This window comes from Ixodes scapularis, unplaced genomic scaffold (genome assembly GCF_016920785.2).
Source record: "Ixodes scapularis isolate PalLabHiFi unplaced genomic scaffold, ASM1692078v2 PGA_scaffold0__279_contigs__length_252992795, whole genome shotgun sequence".
In the NCBI taxonomy this organism is placed as follows: Eukaryota; Metazoa; Arthropoda; class Arachnida; order Ixodida; family Ixodidae; genus Ixodes; species Ixodes scapularis.
Genome location: NW_024609835.1, coordinates 39,629,378 through 39,648,541, shown reverse-complemented (window position 1 = coordinate 39,648,541; position 19,164 = coordinate 39,629,378). Strand labels below are relative to the sequence as shown.

Genomic DNA, 19,164 nt, shown 5'->3' with positions numbered 1-19,164 from the left:
CGCGGCGAGGGAAGGGGTAATGCGTGCGTCCCCAAACCACCGCGTACTAGGCGCCGTTCTTGGTCGGCAGTGTCAAGAAAGAAGAGCAAGGGATATCTCTCTCTCTATATATATATATATATTTATGTGTGTGTGTGTGGTGTGTGTGTGTGTTTGTGTGTGTGTTTCTGTACCAGAAGCGATATTAAACTGGATCGGGGGATTTAGTGTTATACTAATGATGTTTAATAAATATGAACACTGACCCGTCAACTGTATATTTACGATGGTCTAACGCATGTTTCAGCCTTTTTCGAAACATTGGCAGCGATGAACACACAGCCCTTATTTATCCTACTGGTGTTCTTATGCTCATCGTTTCTCCTCAACGCGTGTGACTCAGGAGGCCGTAATAACCCGACTGAAGAGTTCTACAATGTATGTAACTTGTACGCTTTCTGAATGTGTATTAAGTGTATTAGAATATGTTCATCGATGTATTGCGTCCATATAAAATAAAAAAGTGAACGTAAACTATGACTGGGGCGAAGACGGTTTGTTTATATTCAAAATAAGCTTGCTTCACAATGAAGTACAATGTATCACCTCGCTGGATAGATTAGAAATTACGCACGATCAGAATCCCTGCGTCCTCGTTGTCCCCTTAAACTTGTTGAAATAATTTCTTTGAAGCGGGTACAGACTGTTATTATAATTAATATTCCTCAAACAGCAGAAAAGAAATTAGCCTCAATATTTTTTTGACATCCTTTTATTTTCGACCAACCGAACTGTGCTCGAGAGACAAAAAAACAAAACAAAAACGAAAAAACAATTCTACGAACAAAACATTTATAAATTTGTATAAATAATACAGGCCTCAAAATTAGTCTGATTACTACGGGGAAAAGTTGTCTGCTTTTGTGTGCTATCAATACCCGGCCGATTGAGTCAAGGCAATTTGCATTCCAAATACGTTGCAATGCCGACACTTATCGCGTTCATTTAGGCTCAGGAACGACCAGAATAGAAAGACTATCTAAAAATGCGGCAAGGTCAATGCTCATGCTTTGAGAATTAAGTGAGGTAAGTCAAAGCGAAAGCCTCCTGCACCTTTCGTTGCTGACTAACGCGCCCGATATGGCAGCTACAATGACATATTAGTTTTAAAGCGAGCGGCGCTCACTCACCGGGGCACCGCCATGTTTCTCCCCATCCCTACCGAGCCAGTCACGTGATCTCACAATCCCTCTCCTAGGTACTGCGGCTAACTTTGGCCGTGGTTAGCGCTCCGAGCAAACGCGCCCTGATGATGCTTGACCTCCACACGTGCTCATTGCCTTTTCCCGGGTTCTGTCTGCGCGTGCGGTGAAGTGCCGACATATGCAGAAAGCTCGCACTGGAGGCGGGACATCTCCTGAGCTCTTTACCTGTCGCCGATTATAGCTATAAAAATGATAAAAATCACAACCTCTCGCAGATTCACTAATCGTAGTCTCTTTTGGAATATCTGTGCTCCACCGACGTCCAGCACTTCTTGTCGTTGTGTTAAAAGATTAAAATATTTGTATGGTGCATTTGAATGTAATGTTCACAAGAGAAAAAAATGATTTAACACTCTCTCGCAGTGACTCGTTTAATGTAAAGTTCGTGCGAAATTTTAATATATTTTTCACACTTCACATACTTCAGCGTTTGTCTCTTGATTCGTTACTCAACAAGAGCAGCATATAGATGGTATATCTTCGCAGTCGGAACATACAAAAAGCCTGTCATTGCCAAGTGATCTGCTACTGGTTGAGATTTCATCCCAGTGGAGTTTCATTGCTAACCGATACAATAAGATATACATTGAATTTCAATTTCCATATTAGATGAAAATGTTAGATTTCAATAAAATTACGATTTTGGAATTCAATACCGTTGGGATATAGGGCTCCCATTCAATAAACGTTATTGTAAGTCAATTCAATACACTTTATTGTATGGGTTTACAATTTTCATTACACGATACAGCTTAATGGACTTTTTCAATGGGAAGTGATTATGTATATACTTCTTTTGGTAACTTAAAAAAAGCATAACTGATTTACTTGTTTAGCTAGTATGGCTTTTGTAGGGAAATAGTGGCTTAAGCACTTCATGTGTAAACCTGCGCTTTGACTTTTAAAAGACAACATTTCTTTCAGCAAATCTGAAACAATTCGTGCACATTAATATGAAGCAATCTTTTCTTTATTTCTTGTGTCCTTTTTTGAAATTATTTTCAATTTTAGAAAAATATATCCTGTATGCTGTATGTAGGCGAAACTTGCAATCTAGACAATGCTTTTTAAATATAGGCATACAAGCTCGACTTCAGCAATTATGTGGTCTTCTGAAATTCAGAACCAGGTGCTCGAGAATTTAACCTGCTTTAATAACATGCCGCATTACATAGTATACTGTCGGTTTATTAAGTAATATTTTGTAGGTCCTACAATATGAAAGGCTGATATAGATGCCCTTTCATTGAGAGCATACCCTCCTCTTTAATGTAATACAACAGTTAAACCAAGAAATTAGGTATATATGAATATATTTTGTCCCCATTAAACTAATTTACTTCGCTTTAATACTATAAGGAAGGCACCACATTAGCATAGCGAGACGCGGGCAACGCATATTACGATTCCGTGATTTTTAAATTGTGTTTTGTTACTTTTAAAGGATATGAAAACAAGGCCATTCCTGATATACCAGGGCTACGCCAACGGAAGCAGCGTTAATCCCCCGGGGTCCGTCAATTGTACAGTTCTTTTAGACGGGAACAATTCAACCACATCGGTGGCCACGGCCATCCTTTAGTCTGCATCAAAGGGAACTCCAAACTCATACGTGAAGTGCGTATGAGCGTAGTCTCCTTTAAGGAACATGATAAGAGTACAATACATTTCTGTAGATTTAAACATGAATACCTGTTTTCGGCTTTCCTATGTTATGAGAAGTGCGTTCCCGGAGCGTGTGATCGCTGACTCATTGTGATGTTGGGCGTTTCACCGCGGCCGAAATGGTCGTGTAAAACCTGCGTTTTACATAGAAATGAAATGGGTTGCGTGGTTGCCTCTCTCAAACAGCCTAATATTAGATGCATATCGTTTAGTATAATTAGGTTTTTAATTAGATAGAGATAATTATACCTTCTAAATGCAGTCGTGCGGTGTTTGCGTTTCTTATTATCCGCAAATGCGCCTGTAGGACAAGGGGAAACTTTCATGCACCACTCCGCTTTTCACACGCTCCCAGTACTTCTGTGAACATTTTGGCGGTAGTTTATACGGTACAAATTTATTTTCTTCGCCATGCATAGTTTGCGATAAAGATGTTATACATATGTGCGTGTTTTTTATGTTTATGCATAATGTTGTGGATGATGTCGTTGATTGCACAGCGCTACTGCATTGTGCGTACTTGCCTTTTCCTCAAAGGTCTAGTCATGCACTTTTACTGCTTTTTACTTCTGTTTTACTAAAATCTTATTTTATTATACATCTTCCACTGGTTTTTAACAAATTCGATTCAAAGCTAGAAACATTTTACATTGAAATTTTCAGGGTTGGGCAGTATCGCAATACAAATGTATCGCGATAGTATTTCAGAAATACATTTTGTATCTGTATTTCTGTATCGCGATACATTTTCTCTGCCAGTATCTGTATTCCTGTATCGAAATACATTTTGAATGTTCCTTTGTATGGCAATACAATCAGGGTGAAATGTATTTCGTTACATTTCTTGAGAAATACTTCCCCCCACCCCTCCCCCCCCCCCCCCCCCCCCCGGAAAAAAACAAAACAAATCAGAACGCTTTTTTTTTTTTTTACTTCTGAGGGCACCAGGGTCAGGGAGATGCTTGGGCATTGTTACCATGCTGACCAAGGTTCCTTCCGTTTCTCCAAACTATTTTTCTATGCGTCCTCTTCTCTTTTCTGAGAAGTGTTGCGTAGTACGGCGACTCGAACCAGGTGGCGTGCAAGGAGTGGAGTCAGAGCATCTTGTGCCGCAGGTTTTTAGGTAGGGGTTTCTTGAGTCATTGTTTGCTGGCATCCAAAGCTCGCTGCTAACCGTCTCTCTTGCCTTAGCGTACACAGTACACCCAGCCGGAAAAGCTGAGTCAGTCCGTTGCAGCACGAGCCTGGCGGTGGTTGGCTTGAAATAGTAGGATGACTTACCCAGTGAAGTTCAACACATATTCGAATGCGTCTGCGGCTGCGCCCGTAATATTGCACGGCTCAAGGGTACGTCCTCTGCCGACGTGAAAGTGACCTGCTGTTCTGGTGATCCGAGCCCAGGAAGGAGCTCAGACGTGGCCTCTCTGTGCTAACCCAGACTTCGTACACCTGCGACTCGTCTCGAGCGCGCCGTTTCTCGGAGAGCTCGCACCTGTGCCGCCAATATCAGGTCGCCATCCATGAGGTTTCTATTCGGAGTATGCAAAACGAAACTTGAGGACTGCAATTCATGCGTTGGTGATGGAGGGTCGGCAGGAAGGACCTTCACAACAGGGATGCATGGTATCGTTTTTTCAACCGTAACTGAAGATAAGACATGTGTTTCAGAATGCTTCGGGTGGTCTACTATTCTCGAAAATTCCAAATAACACTGCCTGCACGATCTTCATCGAGGTAACCTACAACGAAAGTACGTATTGTTCTTTCATACAGCAGCGTGGTAAAGTTTCATGTTCAAGGCCACACGTACAGATAAAAAATACCAGTTCATCCCACCGTGACGTCATCCCTATTGAAAATTCCATCAAGATACGTAATTTGGGACACTGACTGCCAGTCAGCAGCCTTGTTGGAACGTGATGGACCGTGATGGACCATCAGATGACGTCTGACTGCCACTGCCAAGGGATTTTCGTCAACAAGGGCAGCATTTATAAAACAGTAAAGCTATACGCACTCATAAATATCGCCAAATGCCTCGATAAAACAAAATGTTCAAGGAAAAAAAAAAAAGCAGGATTACCGCGGATCGAACCCGCGACCACTTGCGTACAAATCGCACACCGTAACCCCTAAGCTACGCGGTTGGTTAGGAAAACACGATTTCACCATTCGTTTTACACGAGGTGCTTCGGTTGCAAATGCAGTTAATATTTCAGCATGTTATGCAACGCACTCGTACATCACTCGCCGTACTTCAGTTCTACTCACCTGCCATGTAGAGTACTTTCGCACCGTAGAACGATCCTTTTGTTCGCGCGTCTCCGGCCCAGTAGACCTGGTACAACTTGTCGTCTTCAACTACACCGCTAAAGTCCCTTACATTACCGGTACTCACAACAGGCTGGGTCTTGCAGAGTAGAAATTCTACAAAAACATAGAACACTGTAGAGCCCGGGCAGGATCGACAGGTTGGAGCAAGCGGGCAAACAAAACGAGTCAAGAGCGATCGTTCATGAAAGCTCGGCGAAGCCTTTATGGGCGAAGCGAAGTGGCGTTTTCGGCGTTTCGGCGGGCTTCTGATCAAGGTTGTCGGTCGGCTGCGCGTCATATCTCTAACATCAGCGGTTTTATGGGCTCACGTCTCAAAATCGTTTTCTTGTGCATAGATTATTTTTCGTATTCATAGATTTGACGAAATAGTGGTATCCGAACGAACTTTACGTCCTTTGACCGTACGTCTGTCTGCACGTCAAAGCTTTTTGACGTACAGTCAGAGCCAATCGATGCACAATCAGAATCGCCACCAAGACATCTTGATGGAATTTCGCGGCGGCCGTCTGCCACCAGAAAACCATCAGAAAGCCGACAAGTGGAGTTTGACTGGAGTTTGACTGTCGGTCATAGTAACTTGTTGGCCAATCAGACATGTTTGAGGTACAGTCAGGCACAGTCAGCGGTCCACTAGAAAACATTGACTGCCAAACAGGGTTACATTGATAAATTTTTCCTTCGGGATGTGATAAATGTTGACAGTTGCACAATTGGACAGGGCGTGGTGACGCTTCGATGTGATTTAGAATGACATAAAATTTATTTAGAGGTCAAAGTCTTTTCGCATCCCTCGTCAGACAGACAGGATGTCAGCTAAGGGACCGCGGTCAGTCCTTGATGGACGTTTTTTCGAGCCCATTGAAGACTCCTCGTCGTCCGAATTCACTACCTTCAAGGCAAGGTGCCAAGCCTACGGGAAAGTAATTTGGGGATCAAAAACTTGCACTTCAAGCTTCATCTCAGTTGGCGTCTCAAACAAATGTGAAAAATGTATTGCAGTATCAGTATTTCTGTATTTGTATTTCCGCAATCCCTAAAATGTATCCCTGTATTTGTATTTCCAAATACTTTTTGACTCTTTTTAAAATGTATTTCCGATACGTATCGCGATACACTTTTTCAGATGTATTGCAGTATCAGTATTTTAGCTACTATTTTAATGTATCCCAGTTTTTGTATTTCCAAATACATTTTTGAGTATTTCTGCCCAACCCTGGAAATTTTAAATACAAACAAACAGAAAGCGCATTGACGTCTTTCTTTCGTTTTGACATATCAACATTTCTTCTTGTGATGCGAATCATCATTATTTTGAAGTGTAGGCCACTGCACACCTGTTTGTGGGGCACAAAACTAATGTAAATAATTTAATAAAATTGCAATCATAAAAGATTTTTTTTTTAATAAAATCGAGTTTGAAAAGAATTGTAGGGCATTACGCTATTTAACCGTGGACAATAGAAAGAGTAAGCGTATACGTTAAAAGAATATAACTGCCCCCCACGATATTACTTAATGTTCTTTTGTTAGCTCATACTTGCTACTGGTCTTAAATGTAGCGCTAGACATGACGGTCTTATACCATTAATATATATCAGTGTTGATGGAAACTGGCAAAACACGTGCTCAAGGACATTAACTTTTCCCCGTGACTGCTGTAGTCTCAAGTTATATATATATATATATATTCTACTCGCAGCACCATATCATAAGGGCGTGATTACTCTTTATCTAACAAGTGATCAGTCATATATTTCACGATTCCGTGAGAGATTGTTCAACGCACATCCGGATTATCTCAATAGAGTAAGATTATCTCTACAATCGTCTTTTGAACTTTTTATCACATTGCCTGACTCTCCTTATCTAGGACACCTTAAATATCATAAGGCTTTTAGGTTCAAGCTAATTAAATAATATGGCATATCTTATATCGTTTGCTTAAGAACTCGTTTCCGATTTAGGGGCAACTTCCAGGCATATTACGATGCCGCTAGAGGTTTCGGTGTCTTCAACACTTCAAGTGAGTAAAATATTCACACAATAGAACTGGAGAAGTAGCGACCATTTAGCACCTCGCGTATCTATAGCGAAAAGAAGCTATACACTACCTTTTTCCGATCGGCTTTTTTCACATCTATTAAAGACATATGAGGAGAGTATAACTAAGCTTCGAATGATGGGCCCTTATCTTATTGCTAATCTACATGATGTATCTTGATTAACTAACCTCCATTGTATGCCTTTTTTTCATAAAAAGAATAATCTTTGTAACAAAGAAGTATAAACTGCAAAACCGTCGCACATTAATTGACCTATGCACACAGATAAAACGATGAATTCGCACAATCGCTCACGTCAAAGTTTAATGCAATTTACGGATAAGAAGAGCAACAACTGTGCTGAAGCAGAACTTTTCTTTAACGCATAGACACGAGTAGTCTCATATTTCTGACGATTGTCGTATTGCAGAATGTAACCATTATAAAAAAATGAAAAAAGACGCCCTGACTACTGCATAGATATCAAACTATTCAGCAAAACTCCGCCGACGCAACTTTAAAATAGATTCGATGATGTAATCCCAAATGCCTAACACTTTTAAATTCCACCTATACAGTCCCTCCAGCAACTCAAGTGATTGGATGGCTAAGTAGCAGACATTATTTAAAAAATCTATAGTTACACTTTTTTAAACTCTAAGACCTTTGATACCTCGGCTGTTATTCCTGTTTGGACCACTTGTCGTTTTGAAAAATACACGAGAAAAGATGAGTTTCTGCCGGAAAAATCTGTCCGTGGTTTTGTCGGTTCACTGAGATTTGTGCTAGATATTTTTGTTAGATTTGTATTTAATTATTTAAAAAAAAATTAATGATAATTTTTTTAATTGGTGAACGTATATTTTAATTACTAAAATACATCGCATTCTTGAGTACAGTTTTGTGTGTACTTGAGTCTTGGAGTAAACGTAAGATGCAGGTGTTTTCGACTACTTCTACTTCAAATTAATGTTTATATGCACAATGTTTTAACATTTCAGGTGCAATCAATTGTAAAAAATATTATTCAGTTTATAATTTGGAACTGCTTTATTATTTAGAAAATATAATGATTTATGCAGTTGAATTATTGTTTCTCATCAAGTGCATGGTACACACCTTAATACGTTGAAGCGTTTAAACTCCCAAAATCTCAGATATGACAAAGAGTACCTGGATGAAACATTTATATACATCTACGCACGTGTGCACCAAACATCAAAATTATAATTTAAGTGCTGTAATATTCCGAGAGATTGCCCCCCTAAAGGCGAGAGCAAAATGTGTAAAAATGAGGAGTGGACTAACTTTTGGGGGTTAAATACAAAAAATTAAAAAAAATGTTAATTTATTTATGTGACCTGGAATTCTTGTTTTCACATTAAGTGGCAATGGAGCATAGAAAACTGTCGCTCCCAGCTATCAATGCTGGCTTATATCTTGGAGTGACTTAGTAACACTAATTCTGCCGAGGTCACCATTGGCCACCGCCAGCTAGAAAGGGGCTATCTTTCGATTATTTTTTACAAAATAGCAAATCACACCGAAAATTGGGGTGGGTTATCTTTCGGGGGTTTCTTTCGATATATTACAGTGTACTGAACCCTAATATTTTATACTACACTTTCCCTCGCTTAATGCACGCACAGTCAAATTATCTAGATCACACAAAATGAAGTTGTTAATTTGAAGCAAGTTTAGATCAATTTTTTTTTTTTAATTTTGAAGATGACTAACGTTTCTGGTGAACAATTATAATCACATTCTGCTCCCTGCGAAGCCTTACGCCTGAGCAGCAGTGTTACATAATGTATTTTTTATACAGAACAGCTGCTAATGTGCACGAAAGGTGTTCAAAACCTATCTTTGCAACACAAACTCTTTGCATGCCGACTTTACTTCTCAAGAAAAAATGTTTTATCGCAAGGAAATGAGCAGTTCACAGGAATAAAATTTTAATTTTATATTTTGTTTTTAATTGCTCTCAATATTGTGCTCCCTGCGAAGCCTTACGCCTGAGCAGCAGTGTTACATGATGTATTTTTTATACAGAACAGCTGCTAATGTGCACGAAAGGTGTTCAAAACCCATCTTCGCAACACAAAATCTTTGCATGCCGACTTTACTTCTCAAGAAAAAATGTATTATCGCAAGGAAATTAACAGTTCACAGGAATAAAATTTTAATTTTATATTTTGTTTTTTAATTGCTCTCAACCCTATCAAACTGTCTCATCCATTAATCTTCACAATTATGCATAAGCACACAACTTTTAGATAAAGCTGCATGTCACACGTCAGTGTTTTATTTGTAATAAAAATGTTTCGACTACTGATTTTTTTCTTAACTCTTCAAATGTTTAGCTTAACGAAATAAGAATCACCACACAAAAAATCGGTTCTAACTTTCGTTCTAATGAGTCATAATTTTTCGATCCAGCTGCGACTGAGGATATAACGGTTGTAAGATATTCCAAAGGAAAGTCTCTTTACGTGAAACTTGGTAAGTCAATGGAGATTTTTTTTTTGCTTTTTAAGTCAGTTGAAAATAAGCCATTTCCCAAGGCTAGCGTCTTATAACACCAATGGTAGGTGCTTTATGTGAATGGAGCTGTATGTATAATGCTACCATTACATACTTTGAAAATAAAAGCAAAAACAAAATATTGAAGGACGGTTCAGAAACGGGTGTGGCTCTGTCATCGTTCAACAATAAAAATATTTCAACAGAACTAAGGAAAAATAAATCATGTTATAGACCGTCAATGCCTGCCCACGTGGCACAGTCCTTCGGGTCAAAATTTGGTTTTTGTCTAGAAAAATCTAGGCCTTGAAGAGCACGAAGAAGCCGATGTTGAGCCAAACTTTGCCTTCTGTGACCCGTGTGTGGGTATCTTGGCTCTAATTGAACCAACAATTGGAAAAGTTAGGCTTCGCTGTTTTTAGTTTGTCTGTTTTATGGTACCTTTGGGCCTAAATCGCGAAAAAATTACCATAGTTGGGCTTCACGCCTCGTTGTTCGATTTTCATGTAGCAACTTTGGGCTGAATTCGGGAGCTAGTGCCAGATTTATGCTTCACTGATGTTTCTACGATTCATATGTGGGACGTTTTGTTCAAGTCTGGAAGATTGGGATTATGTGGCGAGCAAACAAAAACCCATAAAAATGCCAAAGAAATTTTCTCGAGCACTAACTAATGCATTGGAGCAAAACGGTATTAGGCCCAAGCTAGGCACCTATTGGATTGCCAAGCTTGTGTCAAGTTAGACGCGTTGCTTTGAAGTGCTACTCGGGATTAGGATCATCTTCACAAAAAGGGGGAAACGATCCTTTGCTGGTGGTTTAGATCAATGGACGGCGTGAGGTTCTATTTACATCTAGGTAAAATGTCCATGAAATTGTGCGGCCATAAGATGTGTTCATGCACAATTTCTGCATCTTTGGTGTAAAGTTTTGTCGACATACACTCTTAGAAATAGGAGGTCTAGTACTTACAGTCCCTTGTCCCATATATAACATCCCAAAATATATTTTGACGTTCAGGCCAATTACGTCGAATACACGATACCAACTTTTAAGAGCGGCTTGATAACTCTGTGTTATAACTTACTAAATAGCTAATTTACGTATCAAAGACTACAAAACAAATCCCGATGCTTTGCAGCAGTGCAAGCAAGACCGTGAGTGTTTTCCTGTAGTCTTTATTAAATGCGGCGAGCAAGTCGTCTGCTTCCTGCGCGGGAGTTGCGGTGACGTCAGAACGACGCTGAGCTCTGATTGGCTCCAGCTGAAGGATAGTGTATAGACCTCAAAGCAAGCTGCTTTGAGGTCTATTCACTATCCTTCAATTAGAACCAATCACAGCCCGGCGTTTTGACGTCACCATAACCCCTGCAAAAGAAACAGACGAACTTGCGCTTCGCATTCATTAACTACTACGTTGTTTCACTAAACTATCAAGCCGCTCGTGAAAGTCGGCATCGTGGGATCGACATCAGTGCACTGGACGTCGAATTGTAGTTTTTGTGGTGTTATATGTGGGACAAGGAATGTACGTACCAGACCAGCTATTCCTGAGTGTATTAGTGGCGAGATGTTTCGGTGGCGCCCTCGTTCGGTTACCTTTCGTGACGTCAGTACCTTGTGCGACGCTTTCGACGCTTTCGATCGCTCAAGTCGCCAATAAATGCAAGTCGCAACAGAGAAACAGTTTTGTGCTCGTCACCAAAAATGAGCAACAAAATAGCCTTACTTGTTAGTCGTCGAACAGTAACGCGTTACTGATATTTGATGATTTGTGCAAATGTAACAAAATACTGGTACTGTTATTTTAGAGCGCAGCTCTTAGGGGCCCGTTTCCGGCTTGAGCGGCGTCGGCGTCGCCGTCGGCGTCGCCGTCGCCGTCGCCGTCGGCGTCGGCGTCGGCGTCGGCGTAACCGCGCGGTGCATCATGGGAAATGTCCCATAATGCACCGCGCGAGCCCCCTACCGGAGTCACGTGACCTCGTAGGGGGCACGTGACCCCCCCGAGGTCACGTGACCCCGGTGCATCATGGGAAATGTGCCATAATGCACCGCGCGAGCCCCCACCGGGGTCACGTGACCTCGTGGGGGGCACGTGACCCCCCGAGGTCACGTGACCCCTGGTCACGTGACTCCCCTGAGGTCACGTGACCCCCGTCGATGTTGCGTGACCCCCCAATGACGTCATCGTCACTGATGACGTCACCGGCATCCACGTCGTCATCGTCATCATCACTGATGACGTCACCGGCATCCACATCGTCATCATCACTGATGACGTCACCGGCATCCGCATCGTCATCATCATCACTGATGACGTTACCGACATCCGCATCGTCATCGTCATCATCACTGATGACGTCATCAGTGACGTCACTGATGACGTCACCGACATTCGCATCGTCATCGTCAACATCACTGGTGAAGTCACTAATGACGTCATCGGTACCCGCATCGTCATCGTCACTGATGACGTCATCAGTGGCGTCAGTGATGACATCATCGGCATTGGGGGTCACGTGACCCCCAAGGTCACGTGACCCCCCAAGGTCACGTGACCCCCCCCTGGTTAGTTTAACCCCCCCCCCCCCCCAGTGCCCTTCCCTCCTCCTCCTCAAGAGCTGCGTTCTAATTCGGCGTTACAGGGAGTTGTAAGCAGCTTTCATTTTTTAAAAGCTAAAACAGTACATCTTCGTTACTTTCAGTTTCATTATTGTTTGACAGCATTAGGCCGAGAATACGAACTTAGACAACAATTAAACTTTTACAGGGCTATCTAGTTGTGTAATAATATTTGAATTAGTATAATGTATATATTTTCAATTTTGACTGTATTGACTGTGCTTTATTTTACGAATAATCTATAGACCTCACACACGACCTAGGGGATAAGTAATAAACATATTCTAGAAAATAAAACACTGGTTTGAACGAACAAGTGACAGCGCCGCGACAAATTTTCCCATGCCATGAACATATTCTAACGCGGAATGTTGCGCCAATAAAAGACAGCTGCGGGCAGGGCGCACGTAGACCGGTTCCCGGGGAAGAAGAGGCAGAAGTGTTTTGAGCAAAAACAATGCTTGTCGAGAGCTGCGCGTTCCTCCAGCGCAAAGTATTTTCTTTCATTGTGGTGTTTTAAGTACAGTCCTGAACTCACATTGATTCGTTAGACTATACTCTCTTGGTAGTTAAAACAATATAAATTTTTATGGTAAATTAAAAGACATTGGGAATGAACTCTTAAGTAGCACGTGAACAAGTACACGCGCTGTCCGGGCGCAGAGTGTAGATCTCGAGCTTATCCGCCGACCTTTTAAATAAGTTTGGTCTGAAGACATTTTAGATGCACTTGAAGGCTATTAAACCTCTGCCACGGATGAGTTAGGCCATTAAAAAATATCAGAATCTTATGAGCAAGTATCAGGGTGATCCGGTGGACAGATTCTATGGCAAAGTCAAGTGCAATTAGTAGTAGCTGATGCGACGTACTAGTGGCTGATAAAACTATCGTTCTATTAATGATAAGTCGAATCAGCGGTATATGACAAAATAAATTAACGCACAGAGCACTAGGCTGATGACACACGACAAACGTGACTAAGCGTGCAAACCTGACCTGTTAGTGAGCTGAAGAAAACAAGAGCCTGTCTCGCCTGGCACCAATAATAGCAACAGGTAGCAAAAAGACAACCCGTGATAATCATCTTAAAAGTTCGTCACGGCCGAACCCGCAGGAAATAGTTTACTAATTCAATAACCCAAAGAAGAAAAATATAACCTTGAGTTCTAGGTTGCCAGATGCTCATGCAGTATGATGCCCGGTGTTAAATAATTCAGTGCCATTAGTGCTGATTGTATCGAAGCAATAGCACCACGCTCCACGCACACGTTTTCAAAAGGAGAGAAGCTGCGCAGAAATAGGCCAACTAACAGCAAATCGGCTCAGCGGCACGCGCGGTAGAACCACCTTGACAAGCTTTTGGTCAGCTTCAGAAGACTTGATCGCCTTTCGTCACTATAACTGTTTAGAATATCCATAATGGTGTCATAATAACTTACCAGCTGAGGCTCTCAAGTGGGAGGATTCGTACGTTTCAAGACGAATATGATACATCGCCCGTGTGAAGACTCTGGTTAGGAGTTGCACATACACCATCTGCGGGGCCAGATGCCGAGGAGAGACAATTCCCAGCACTAGTTCCGGCGCATGTGGTTTTCATCTAAACTCAGCTCGACTCCGCGACACAGACAACTACAAACACTTTCTCGGTCCGAAGGCTTGCGATGGCTAACGGCCCCTGTTCACTTCTTCCTTTTCACCTCGCTTTTCTTCCGCTGGCCGCGAGGCGAGGATTCTTCGTACTCTGGCGCGAAGGCCACGGTGGGGCACACACACACACAAACACACACACACACACACATACACACACACGCACACACACACACACACACACACACACACACACACGCACAAACACACACACACACACACACACACACACGTGACCGCACGTACATTACCGAATGAGTCGGGAATACACTCCTTCACACTCGCCCACACCAAAAAGAAATTTTCCCTTACACGGAAATTCACCTGACAAAACTGAAAGGGATGTTCGTGATCAGGCTCATAAAGACACTTAGTTTTCGCAGCGAAATGAACTCACTATGGGATACCTATCGAAACACTGGGTAAAGTGCACAGAATACACCATCACGTGGTCGCTAAGTAGAGTGAACAGAACTGGACAGCACGCTGAACCAAGAACAATAACGAGCACACTGAGAATATTTCCGCAGATCACAGACCACCCGGGGGGGGGGGGGCTTGCAGGTTTCTCAGTCATTTTTTGCCGCACATCGACAGACCCTGATAGACGCTGCTATTGGACCTCGAGTCGTGCATGATGAAACGCTAAAGCGCCTTGTTCATGGTCGCGTCTAGCGAGCGTTATAATTTCTAGACAGGGGCGGAATAGCAAACGCACGAAGACGCAAACGGATGCCGACGCTCAGCTTTCATGTCCGCGTACTACTGGCATCGCAGACGACGATAGACAGTGGTGAAATAGTAGACGGTGCCGGGGGCTGCAGCGCGTCTGCTCGTAGTACTAGCAGGCGGTGTCAGAGGCCAAGACAATGGTGTCAAGAGCGCGTCTCCGACTGGTGTCTTTGGCGTTCTAAAGATTCAGTACATCAAAAGTGCTCCCCCAGTGGCAACAGACGACATCATAAAAGCCGAAATGTCATGCTGTCGGATGATACGATCCTGACGGTTGGTCGTAGAGATGCTGGCGAAAATCACGAGCGAACGCGAGTGTCACTGTCTACACGGCGTCCCAACTCCTGGTTGCTGAAGCGTCATGGACTGTCACACTGGAGAGCGACCTCCAGCAGAACAGGCGTCTGCCAGAGACACCAACGTTGCTGGGACTTCGCCAGGATCACGACCGGCGAGAGCATGACTCCCTATGACGTCATCAGGCGGAAATTTAGGGACCACCTTTTTGGACGCGATAAACACACCAGTCGGGGACGCGTTCCAGGCATCGTAGCCAGGTTAGACGCACCAGATATCACGAAATTTAGGCACTATATTTGCAAGCATGATTGGCCGAGCAGCTAAGCCATCATGAAAGTGGGGCAGCGCGAAACTAAACGAGGAACGTGTAGAAGAGGTAACGACAGACACGGCGCTGTGTCTGTCGTTATCTCTTCTACGCGTCCCTCGTTTAGTTTTGCGCTCTTCCACTTTCATGATGTCAAACCAACTCTCCCAACTTTGTGCGTTGTTGCAGCCAAGCCAATTAAGCCGTAATGGTCGGGAACACTGATCTATGGTCGGGTCTTGGAGCGGACCGTGACCTCCACCTGAATTGCGTGAGACGGCGTAAATAATGCACGATTATTTTTCTTGTGGAAAGATCATTTTATAAAATACGTGTCCTCTGTGACCTTTGAAATATATTTTATTCCAGTTCAGTGTACTTTTACTAAAACGCGTGCGTGACCATAACTTCAGCAACAAAGCTAGTCGTTGTTACTTCCAGCGACCGAGATCGAGCTTCACAAAATGATAGTTTTTGTTACACTTTTTCAGCACAAAATGTCTTTATGCACGGAATGTTATAACCAAAGTGCCACTCTCCCCAGTGTTGACGAAAAAGCGTGACACTCGGGCCAAGGCAACATAAAGCCTACAGAGCCCATAGTAGGCAGTCCATAGGCATACAAAGAAAAGGCATTGTTGTACCAGAGTTATCATGTGCTACTTAAGGAACTTGCCTTATGCTCTTTGTTCGATAGGCGGTGTTATCTGGTTTTTTTTTGTATACGGTTCTCAATTCAATTGTACGCTCGCCTGTCTTGTTGATCTTTGTCTGTTTTCACGTCCCACCGCACAAAAGCCGTACTCACAAATTTTCTACCCGCAGGCGCTTTTTACCACGGCTCCTATTATGAGAATGCAACTTGAATTTCACGAGCGTGATTGTTCCTACCTTGAAATAATTCATATGCGACAACATTTCGTCGTAATCTTGCCACTAAATTACTCGCGCAATTTGATATCTGTGTGCGTGTTTTGTTTTTAAGTTATGTTATATTCGTTCTGTACCACACAAAAGGAATTGAGCTGTTTGTGTACACGTAAAAATATTATTAGTCCCCTAAATATTCGTAGGTAGTCATAATCAGACATAATAAATGGTAACAAGCGAGATACACCAAGCGACTCAATGGGAATCGCCATCGAGATACGAGAGTGCAAGCAGCAGTACCAAGTATGACTCAAAAAAGCCTGAGAACCCAAATACTTTATTTTAAGAATACACTCTACTTCGCTCAGTTGCATTAGAACGCGTGCCTCCAGCCCCAAATCCTGCTCGAGCGGTTTGGAAACTCCTGCGCCTGAGAAAACCTATGCGCATCGCACTATCACGCTGTGCCAGGGTAGAGGGCTGCCGGGACGTACTGAGATACCGGATTCACCACGACAGTGGAGACGGCTGCCTTCGCTGTCTCGGCGGGTTGACACGACGATAGATGACGGCAGTCCCAGTGATAAGTGCCTCAATGTTGCTTGCTGCTTGCGGCCTGCGTCGAGCCGTTCACACAACGCTAAAGATTCCGGCATCAAGGCCATATCTATTTGTGTTGGAAGATGTATTTCCTAGTAAAGCATTTGTAGAACCTATGGAAACATCACATTAAAGCATAATTATCGCCCACTTCACTCTTCAAAAAGAAAAAAAAACTTATCATGATAATTCTCATAAACCCGGTGGCCTCGTAAGTCTGTCGTGTTTTCAACACCTCCAACACCGCCCAACGCTCAAGGTAGCAAAGCTTAACTAACCATAACGCACACATGATGCTGGCACGATACCTTCTATGCTCAAACAAAACAAGAAAGACAACCCTTAATTTCCCAAGGTTGCCTTCCTTCTATTCTAGAGGAGTGTAAAGTCATGAAGTTGTATATTATCAATTACTTTCGAACCACTCTTTCGGCGGTTGTCGGAGGTTATTCCCGCATTAACCACAATTCTTTAATATGTTGTGTTCCAGATGTCACCGATATCACCAGCAAAAACAATAGTCAAGCGTACAAGATATATGATGCCGATTTCAAATGCACGAATGCAAATATTGCCTTTCGTGAGGTGTGCCCGTCTCCGTGCAACATGAAACTGACCCGAGAACTGTAAAGCAGTCAAAACGGAGAATGATTTGAATGCGCTTGGTTTTCAGCACGTGGTCTCTTTTGCACACTCAATATAACATATGTTAGCACATTCCGTCTATTTCAAGAGCAATATGCTTTCTTTTATACAAATCTAGAACGTTGAAATAAAGAGATATCTAAGTTGCAGGTCAAATAAAATATCTACCCCCCCTCATCCAGCAGCTTCACGTGTAAATTTTTCTAAGCACAAGAGCAAGCACGTCACGTATATCGTAGTAACACTTAGAGGGGCCCTGCAATGACTTTTTTACTAACTTTTAATTTGCACCGAACCTGAGCGCACTGAACGTAGTAACTTAGTGAAACTTTTCCTTTCTAGAAATTTCCTTTATCTTAAAAGTTATAGGAAAATTAAAATTACAAAAACAAGCAGAAAATAACCTCCCTCATGACGTCCTTGGTAGCTTGAGAGTGGCCGTGAACTACAAGAAAAATAGTGAGCTCTTCGAGAGCTCACGGCGGCCGTGTCGACGGCGCGGGAGGGTGCCGTTAAAGCGTGTTCTGAATAGGCTGTATGCAGCGGGCAGCCAGAGCGGCTCTCATTGCATTTGCTGCGCGATTAAATGCTAATTCGGCATGAAACTTCACTGGCCACCAACGACAGCAAGCACGGGGTAAAGATCCGTTCAGAATGGGAGCTACCTTGCGCTGCCATACCGCGAAACGGCCAAACCGCAAGACAAAGCTTCTCGCCGAAGGCCTTCGGAAAGCTCGGAGCCGGTCGGATCCTCCTGCCCATACGACAGCAGCGCCGCCGCGTGCATCCGGGACCTTTCCGCGTCGGCGCCTGATCCCAATACCCCTTTCTAGTATGCGCCGCCTTTTTCACCGCTTAGTGGCGGGTATGTCAACGGGTCATTTCTTGTTTCCGTACTTTATGAACTGCATTTGTTTCTTTTTTGTCCTAAAATACTGAACAACAACTAGTTTCATAAATAATTGAAACGGTTCACCCCACCTATATTTTGTATTTCGACTACAAAGAAGCTTTTACGGCTCTGACCAGTAGTAAGCCCAGGACCAAAAACGTCACATTTGGTGCACTTTCAGTACCGCGGGTCGCCCTCGTCGGTGGAGGAGGTTTCCGCGTCGTCCGGTTAAAATAAGGCGCACTGATATTTAGTTACTCTCTCCGTGCCTGCTGGCTTGCCCGAACCCCAAGGGACGTGGAAACCGCAAAAAAGGTAGATGCTTAAGTATGATTGCAGGGCCCTTTAATACTACTTGCCCGCATATATTCATTTAGCTAAAATAAAATTAAAATAAACAAATAAGCAATAAAGGTTAACGTCAATGAGGGCTGGTACAGCCACGTCTTACATTTTGTGTATGAGTGATCTTTATGTTTTTACACATGGAGAGGAGGGGAGGGATTTTGCATGGAACATTTTATCATAGATGTTGAGAACTTTTGTTAGATGAAGAGGAAGGCACTTCAAGAAATCGGGACTGAGTTTGAAAGCGTAGATAGCTTGAACTTAATTTTGGTATGCCAGTAGAAAGAAGAGGGAGCGCAAGGAAAACATTAAAAGTGATTGAACCGTGAAGTGTCAGGCACACGATTCTTGAAGGGTTGTATAGTTAATCATTTCTAAATGTTATTATA

General features: G+C 42.8%; 1 pseudogene; it reads left to right on the top strand.

Annotated features, from left to right (window-relative positions):
• The first annotated feature begins 2,691 nt into the window (after positions 1-2,691).
• On the top strand, positions 2,692-17,520 carry LOC115316538 (annotated as a pseudogene).
• Positions 17,521-19,164: the final 1,644 nt, after the last annotated feature.